Here is an 8,506-nt window from a genome sequence, read left to right on the forward strand (position 1 = left end):
TTTGATCCTTTTAGGTCTCTGCTTAAAACTGAATATCTAAATAGATTTCAGTGCCTCATAGGATACAGTTCGAAATCCTTAGCATGGACTCCATGATTTGGCCTCCTCTCCTCTTTGTCTCATCTTCATTTGTGCTTCTCCTTAATCCCTTTAAGCTTCAGTCTTGCTGGCCTTATTTCAGTTCTTACAATTGCACCAAATTCTTTCTAGCCTCAGGGCCTTTGCCCACACTCTTCTATTTGGATGGAATGTTCTTTCATCCTTGCCCTACCAATATACCCTCCCCCAGCCTGCTTTTTTCTTATTCATCTTTTAAGTTCCAGTATAAATGTCATCTTCTCAGGGAAACCTTCTATGACCTCTCTGTCTAAGTCAGATCTGCTAATTATGCACTGCTAAAGTCCCCTATACTTCACACACAGCACATACCCAGGTGAAAATTATTAATTACTTGCATAATTATTTGTTTAATATATCTTTATTAGATTGTAATTTCTATAAGGTCTGGAGCTTTGTCCACCTCATTCCTAGTGAATGTCTAGCACCAAGAACAGTTCCTAGGCCCTAGGAGGTTCACATTCAATTTTGGATGGAAGGAAAACATCAGGAGCTTGGGGTATATAAAAGATGAGCAAGGCCTAGTTTTGTACCCAAGGAGTTTGCGTTTGGATACTCGTTCAAATCTCATCTCGTCTAACTCCATCTCAGAAAAAAGAAATGATTTTATAACAAGAAGCATATTGAGACGAGTGCCCAAGCAATTTAAGATGGAAAGAGCTGTTTGGGTCGCGGCCACTGTAAACTGCTGTGTGGGTTTTACTTTGCACTGCCCAGGGAGCTTCGCCAGGAGGTGGATAGGAGCTAAAATCCAACCTTGCTCGGCTTTCCTAGCTACACATCTGTGGGGACCACATCTGCTGAAGATATCCTTTTTCTGACTTGCACAAAGTTATGGTAGGGGATAGTGGTTGCCTTGATTCACATCCCAAACATGGGGCCCCTTGGCAATTTTGGTGATGCTTAAAGAAATGCAACAGCCTAAAAATCAACCAGGTAGTAGAGGAACCAAGAAAAAGGCATGAGGCAGATCCATTAATCTACTACGGAACGACTCAGACAGTCAACTCTGAGGGAGAACAGAAGATCTAAATATGTATTGAGTTCTGAGACAGCAATTAAGGACATCTAATAGAATCTGTAAGTGGTCCCTATCTGACTTTAAGATGTCTCTCAGAGGTCAAGAAGGGTCGAACGGGGCCTGAAAACACAAATCTTGCTATTTAACATTCCCAATAATCTCAGCGTTAACCCCTCAATAGCTTTCAGATATTGTACCATTTGCTGCGAAATTAAAATTAGAATCAATACAATGAATACTCAGTATGCAAAACAATTCAAGGCTCTATTTCAGCATGAAGTTTCATTTAAGCTGTAGGAATAAAAAGAAAAGACAACCCTTTGTTCTCTTCATTTCACAATCCTGCAAATGGCCTCTTAGCCAAACTAGCTCTTCTAATCTTTAAGTTTTAATTAGCTGCCCACAATTCATAAAATATCAGGAATTAAAATGCTGATACCTCATTCTCCTGAGAAATGGCACACAATTAACCTCTTTTTTCTGGTCAAAGGCAGAAATTGAGAAAGGGTAATGACAAAATTAATCTATTCTGGTGGCAAGGCTGGAAAACAGCACCCGACCCCCCGTCAAAGGGGAAAGCAATCTTTGGCGTGTCGAGAAACCACAGATTAGTTGTGCCTTTTGTATTCGTGACAAGTTCTATCACAACATATTGGGCCCCAAATATCTTACAAATATGTTAAATGATTCCCCAGAACTAATCAACCTAACCTGCCTTCCTTTTCTCTCTGAAAAGAGGTATATACATAGTCCTCAAATAGTGTCAGAAGCTCTGGCTTTGTAGCAAGATGAGCAGAGAAAGAAAAGGCTGAGAACCCCACACCTTCCTGGCATGATCTCCACATCAAAACATATGCCTGGCTGTAAGGTCAGGTGAGTTGCTGGCACTGAGTTTATGCATTTCTATAATAATTATCCCCCCAAAAGATAGACTCTGCATTTTCTCCCTAATGGTAAATTACATGGTAAATACTTAAGTAGAATTAGCCATATCCACTTAAACTTAGTGGAAAGCTCATAGGACAGAATAGAGCCAAGTACATAGAAAGTAAAGATATTTCAGTGTAGGCTCTCAATGAAGACACAGGCGGCCTAGGTAATGGTTAGGATTGAAACTGTGGAGGCCATCTATACCAGCTTGGCAACTCACTAGCTGTGTGATCTAGGGCAAGTTGCTTAACCTCTCTGAGCTTCTGCTGTGTATCTCTAAAACAGGGACAAAAACATGTACTATGAGGATGAAACAGAGAATGCTTATAACCTGCTTAGCTCAGTACCTGGCATTTCAGGACTGCTTGTTAAGGTTAGCTGCTATTAATATTACTGTCAGAAGAGGAACCCAGATATCTTATATGAGTTTAAAGAGAGGATACTTTTTCCACATTAAGAACACTTTAGTAATTCCAATTGCTGTCCATTGTTGTTGTTAACAGTTTTATTAATATGTAATTCACATATGGTGAGATTCACTCATTTAAAGTATACGATTCAATGGTTTTTAGTATGTTCACAGAGTTGTGCAACCGTCACCACAATATTAGAACATTTGCATTACTAAAAAAAAATCTCTATACCCATTAGCCAACATTTCCCAATCCCTCCATTCCTCCCAGCCATGAACTTTCTGTCTCTATAGATTTACCTGTTCTGGACATTTCATATAACTGGAACTATATAGTATGCGGTCTCTTGTGAGCAGCTTCTTTCACTTAGCACAACGTTTTCAGGGTTCATCCATGATGTAGCATGTATCAGCACGTCATTCCAGATATATTACATTTTGCTTAGCCACTGTTACTATTTTTTGATAGAATAATTGCAAAATTCAATGCTAAATTATAAAAGAATAACAACATATAGTACCAACTTTCATCCATACAGAGCTGCTTCTATCCTACAGGATGTGTTGACATTTGCAGCTCACAAGAATCTTGGATAGCAAGTGTCATTTTATACTTCACAGATGAGCCCAGAGAAGTTAGGAGACTTAGCAAAGGTTACATATAGGCGCAGTTACTGGCAGAGCTGGGACTAAACTCAGACCTTCGGAGTTGAGCCCATGTTTTCCCTGCTACAGGTGAGCTGCAGGGAGCTTCGACCTATCCACACAGTGGTGAGTGTGTAAACACCCACAGAGTTAGGATACACTTACTCTGTCTGGGAAGAAGCTGGGAGTACATAAAAGCTATTTTCCAATATTTCCATTTGCCCCCAAAATGCAGTCACCAGGGGCTACATAGCCAGTGGAAGGGGACCTTGGCTCTCCCAGCTCAAAGTGAGGGTGTTGCAGTTTCTGCTGAAGATGACCCACTCCGGGGAAGCAAAGCAACCATTCTTTCATCAGATGTTCCATCTTCACATGTCCCTGGCAAAATCTCTAGCTGAAGTTTTACACTTTTTCCCTGGCCTAATAGGGGAAACATTAGTTCTTCCTCCTGTATCCACACCCTAGATGAGGCCCTGATGCTCTGCAGCAAATGTGAACAATCATGTGCCCACTCTTGTTCCTTAAATTTCCCTGCTCCCCGGGCTGAGGAGAAATGACCCCAAATTATTTTACTTTTCAGAAGATGTTCTGAGGACTTTATTTTTATTTTATTTTATTTGTGTTATTACTTTTTACCATTTTCCATTTTCCCCAAGCCCAAATCAAAGTAATTTGCTAACAGTAACCATTCATGTATCCAAGTCTAGTGCGTGCAGATGTGTATACGAAACCTGGAAACCATTTTGGGAGAGGGAGAGGAAGATCACAAAAAGGAGTTTGCTGTTCATCTGTGAATTTAAATTCAGTTAAATGAGCTGATGCCTCCCTCTTTATACCAGGACAAGATGATCTCCTTCCAGACTGCTCCATCCAGGAAAGACCCTCGGCTGCAAAACTCAAGCCCAGCTGTGACGGGTGTAGAAGGCTGGCACCTGTAACAGAGAATTATAGAGAGCCCCAATTCTCCAGGAAGCTGTGGTCAACCCAACACAAGCTCCTCACAGGTGCAGGGAGGCCGAATGGACTGTAGCACCTGCCGAATGGCTGAATAATGAAAAGCAACACTGCGGGAAGCATGACAGAGAGGCCAGGGAACCAGCTGTGGTTGCTGCCTTCTGTCTGCTCAGGATGGGGAGTTTGCATGGCCACAGAGAGTCCTGGGTCCAAGCCAGCCTTTGATCACCACCACAGGCCTGCCTGCCCTTAGCCATCCCGGGTCAACCTGGATCCATGCTGGCACCGCTTTGCCACTGGCCTTGGACCCTTCAGACAGGTGCGCTCGGAGTCCTGTGTGAGGAGGCGGGAGAGCGCCAGCAGAGCCAGACTTCAGGGGCTGACTGCTTTGTGACTCCCCTTTGATGGAAAGAGAGATTTTGTTGTATTTTGAGCTCATGGGCAGAGTTGCTTGCTTCCCCCAGAAATAATAGGGTCTCCTCTTGGTTCAGCTTCAGGGTTTGTTTCTGGAGAACTCCAACAGGGCTTCATTATGGATTGAATTGTGCCCCTCCCCAAATTCAGATGTTGAAGTCCTAAGCCCCAGTACCTAAGAATGTGACCTTGCTTGGAAATAGAGTCATAGCAAATGTAATTAGGTAAGGTGACGTCATTGGGTGGGTCCTAATCCAATATGACTGGCACCCCTTATAAAAAGGGGAAATTTGGATACAGACACGCACACAGAGAGAATACCGTGTGAAGATGAAAGTGGAAATTGGGGTGATGCTTCTACATGCCAAGAAATACCAAAGATTGCCAGCAAACCACAGGAAGCTAGGGGAGAAGCGTGGGACAAAAAAAAACTCTACACCTTCCTCACAGCCCCTGAGAAGGATCAGCTTCGAGCCTCCAGCACTGCGGGACAATACGTTTCTGTTGTTTACACCTCTCGGTTTGTGGCACTTTGTTGTGGCAGCCCTAGCAAACTAAAACGGGCTCGTTCTCTTTGTTTTTGGAATTACTTCCCATTTTTCTTTTTTTTTGAGACAGAGTCTCACTGTGTTGCCCGGGCTAGAGTGCCATGGCGTCAGCCTAGCTCACAGCAACCTCAAACTCCTGGGCTCAAGTGATCCTCCTGCCTCAGCCTCCCAAGTAGCTGGGACTACAGGCATGCGCCACCATGCTCGGCTAATTTTTTCTATATATTTTTAGCTGTCCAATTAATTTCTTTCTATTTTTGGTAGAGACGGGGTCTCGTTCTTGCTCAGGCTGGTCTCGAACTCCTGAGCTCAAACAATCCGCCCGCCTCGGCCTCCCAGAGTGCTAGGATTACAGGCGTGAGCCACCGCGCCCAGCCCCCATTTTTCTTATGTCCTTCCCTCATGTCACAGGGAGACCCTGCCCCATTCCAGCTTCACTGTGGGGGCAGCGGGATGCTCCCTTTGCCTTTGCGGGAGATTGTGCCACAGTGGACTGTGTTGCACTAAATGCAACTCTTGACGCCTCTGCACAACTGAGCATACTCAAAAGATGTTTTCTTTTAATAAATTTACTCCATTCATCTCTTTGCACTAAATTTCAAGAAGATGATATTGCTTTCATGTGACAAGTAATTGACATAGTGATATGGAAACACCTTTTTAGAGCTTAGTATGTGCCAGCCTCTGTTTTAGTTACATCTATTAGCAATTTAATGATCACAAAAACCTTTTAAGGGAGATAATATTATTATCATCTTCATTTTACAGGTGAGAAACTGAGGCAAGGAGAGATTCAGTGCCTTCCCCAAGGTCAATGGCGGAGCCGGAGTTCAAAGGCAGGCTGCAGTCTGGCACCGGAATCTGGGCTCTGAACCACATTAATAATTAATCCCAGGTTAATAGCATGGATGTGGGATTTTCACTGTGGCCCATCATTCCAGATGTCAGTAATCTCTGGCTGCCTAGGGGTCCAGCCCAGCATCCTGAATATAGGATGATGACACATGGCCATTCCACTCCCAGTGGGTTATTTCAATGCCACAGGACTAGTGGAACTGGGACTTCTGGCCATGGTTGTTCCAAAGCTGTGTGTCAGCTGGCTGCACCCCATCAAGTGTCTACACACTTTGTTTGCCAGGTGTCATTCTCAGCCTGTGTGTGTTCTGTATAGATGCCTTCGAGGATTCCTTCCAGAATCCTCAAGCTCTGAATGACCCCTTTTAGAGAAGAAAAGACCCAACTTCTAGGATGTACCTGGAATGATGGTGCCATGAATGCAGGAGCTTGCTTCCCCTTGGATGACCATGCAAATATTTGGTTTGGCTACATAAACCTGTTGCTTCTGCAAACTGCTCTTCATCTGAGCCTAGGGGCCGTGATGATTATAGCTCAACTTCATTCTAAGCACAGTTTGATGATGGCACTAAATTCTGGCCACATGCACTGTCTTCAAGGCTTGCGGCTTGTGGAGCACGATTACTCACAACTTGACAGAACTATAGGGCGTATTGCTCCGGGGCCCCAGCTACGAGTACTGTCACGGCAGGAGCCAAAATAGCACTCTATGTCCCCTCGTTTATTCAACACATTTACTCAGCATGAATCAGACACATGGGATGCCCTGGAACTGCAGTGAAGAATGCACGCGGCTGAATAAGGAGGAAGCTTTACTGCTGTAAGTACCGGGGAAATAATATGGAGAAATGAAATAGAAATGGTGCCTGTCACTCCACCCAGCCCAATGGAAAAAGGCTCTGCCAGGAGCTGCAGGAGCTGTTTCCACACAGGTCTGTCAGACAATGGTGCTCCAAGAGTCACCAGCAGCTCTCCCATGCAGAACACAACAGCATTTGGTGCCCTGAAGGCACTAATGCATCCATGGCAGTGCCCACAACTGTGACAGGGCACACGAGGCCAAGCCGGACCTGAGGGAAGCTGGTAGACCAGAGGTCCAACTATGGTGCTAGTAATCTGAGATTTGTTTGTGAAAGCACGTGAAACACCCCCAGGCAGGTGCAAGGAGGATTCTTTCTGGTTGCAGAGGTCCTCAGTAAATAGTTGGGGCAGTCCAGGCACTGTGGCTCACATCTGAAATCCTAGCACTCTGGGAGGCCAAGGTGGGAGGATCGCTTGAACTCAGGAGTCCGAGACCAGCCTAAGTAAGAGCAAGACCCCATCTCTACTAAAAATAGAAAAATTAGCTGGGTGTGGTGGCATGTGCCTGTAGTCCCAGCTACTTGGGAGGCTGAGGCAGAAAGATCACTTGAGCCCAGGAGTTTGAGGTTGCAGTGAGCTAAGATGACACCACTGCACTCTAGCCTAGGCAACAGAGAGAGATCTTGTCTCAAAAAAAAAAAAAAAAAAAGTTGGGGAAAAATCCAGAAAACTTTGAGTTATTAACAATGCTGTGATCCCCGTCTAGACCCGCAGGTTGGTAGAACACAGTGAACTGCAAACAAGCACTAATAATATATTGGTACTTTTAAATGGCATAGCCCAGCCTAGATTGCCTTCTTCAAGGGAAAATACCTCCAGCTACCCCACAGAGGTTCTATGGACAACTAAAGTCAGTCTGGCTCCTCATCAGGCATCCCAAAGAGGCATTAGCTGAAAGAGCCTAACCCCTAACACCACAGAAAAGTTTGGATATGCTTCCAAAATGAGTTCAAGAACCAGCTCAGAAGCCAGTGAGTGACCCAAAACCTTTCCAGACCTAGAAAAATTGAGCTATTTATTTAAGGTCCCGGTGGATAAAAGGATGTGCTCAGAAACATCGCAGCTGGCTGGGTGCCGTGGCTCACACCTGTAATCCTAGCACTCTGGGAGGCTGAGGAGGAAGGATTGCTTGAGCTCAGGAGTTCAAGACCAGCCTGAGCAAGAACAAGACCCCATCTCTACTAAAAATAGAAAAATTAGCCAGGCGTGGTAGTGCACCTCTGTAGTCCCAGCTACCTGGGAGGCTGAGGCAAGAGGATCGCTTGAGCCCAGGAGTTTGAGGTTGCTGTGAGCTAGGCTGACACCACAGCACTGTACCCAGGGCAACAGAGAGAGACTCTGTCTCAGAAAAAAAAAAAAGGAAAGAAATGTGGCAGCAACTGGGAGCTGATGATAGCTGCCGTCTAGGAGCCAGGGTGACAGGTCCAATCCTCAAGGATGCCATGTGCCAAAAGGCCTGGACTTGATGATTTAACATTAACATGGGACAGAATAATGTTCTGGGAGCAGTCAGGGTCCGTGATGTCTCCAGCAGCTGCTCTTCAAAGGGGACCTCCCAGGCACATCTGCTGAAGACCAACATCAGCGTCACCTAGTAACCCTGTAAGAATAATTGAACTAGTAATTGGTGTATTAAGTAAAATGTTTCCACTATTAAGACATGTTTCTATTTGCGTTGGACTGTTTGGTTTCTTTATACCTCTCTAAACACAAAAACTTTATTCAGTTCTTAATCTCTCAGGTACATCT

This window comes from Propithecus coquereli, unplaced genomic scaffold, assembly GCF_000956105.1.
Source record: "Propithecus coquereli isolate 6110/MARCELLA unplaced genomic scaffold, Pcoq_1.0 Scaffold262, whole genome shotgun sequence".
NCBI lineage: Eukaryota > Metazoa > Chordata > Mammalia > Primates > Indriidae > Propithecus > Propithecus coquereli.